The sequence below is a fragment of the Octopus bimaculoides genome, chromosome 8, assembly GCF_001194135.2.
Source record: "Octopus bimaculoides isolate UCB-OBI-ISO-001 chromosome 8, ASM119413v2, whole genome shotgun sequence".
In the NCBI taxonomy this organism is placed as follows: Eukaryota; Metazoa; Mollusca; class Cephalopoda; order Octopoda; family Octopodidae; genus Octopus; species Octopus bimaculoides.
In genome coordinates, this window is record NC_068988.1 from 96,781,105 (window position 1) to 96,782,167 (window position 1,063).

The 1,063-nt window shown below is 37.8% G+C and overlaps 1 long non-coding RNA gene across 1 annotated transcript in view; it reads left to right on the top strand.

The window, feature by feature from the left end:
• Nucleotides 1–92: 92 nt before the first annotated feature.
• Nucleotides 93–1,063, top strand: part of LOC106868194 (uncharacterized) — a 69,472-nt gene continuing 68,501 nt past the window's right edge. The window contains exon 1 of the long non-coding RNA XR_001409237.2: nt 93–229. This is a non-coding gene — a long non-coding RNA (uncharacterized LOC106868194). The remainder of the gene's footprint in view (nt 230–1,063) is intronic.

Here is a 1,063-nt window from a genome sequence, read left to right on the forward strand (position 1 = left end):
GACCACAAAATTCTACCGACCGTTTCTTCGATTCTGAAGATTCTTTGGCAAGACAGCCCAAGACAGACGATAGATATATTTTACTTTCAAAATTCAGAAGTGGATAATTACAGATGTAATATTTTGACAAATTCTAACAATTTTACACGGATTCCTCGTTTGCTGTTCGCAGAATTATATTCTCATCAATTTTACCAAACATTTTACTTGAAAGAAAAACACCGACTACGTAAGAATTTCATCTTTATCTTTGGAAATATTCGTTTGCATTGAATTGTATGCGAAAATATTGATTGCTTCATGTATGTTGTGTGTGCGTGTGTTTCTTTGCCCCAGGGCAAATATATATGGAGAGTAAATATTTGTCTTACCGCTTAATCCTTCTAGGTCCCTCTTCACTCACTTCTTTCTTTCTCCCTTTTTATCATATTTTATAAATACACATACACACACACACGCACACACACACGAATGCACATACATACATGCACACATACATACATACATACATACATACATACATACATACATACAAGTTTGAGGAGATATCTGACAGCTGTTCTGGGACGGACATCAACTTGTTCTGCTCTGTCAAAGGCCTTCCAACAAGGATTATCTTCCACACTTCTCTTAGCAAAGGGAAGGGTCCTGTCAGAGGGCCCTGGCTGATCTGCGTGAGGTGATGTGGACTCCTTCCCCTCTCTGGTGAATTGCACAGTCACTCTATTAACTGTGGAAAGTGAGATCCCAAGGATTTCTGCGATTTTACGCTGGCTATGTCCACCTTCAGATTGACCCACAATACGGCCTTTTTGAAATTCAGACAGTTCCAAGTTTTCTCTTGAACATGGCATGATTAAAGAGTCGCATATAAAACCTGAAACATAAAAATGTCAATTAATAAAAGAATATAAACCTTTACAAGTTGGAATAAACATAAAACGATGTTTTACGAGGTGTCTTTTTACTTCTGTTATGTCTGTGAGTATACGTATATATAAAGAGAGAGAGAGAGAGAGAGAGAGAGAAAGAGAGAGAGAGAGAGAGAGAGAGAGAGAGAGAG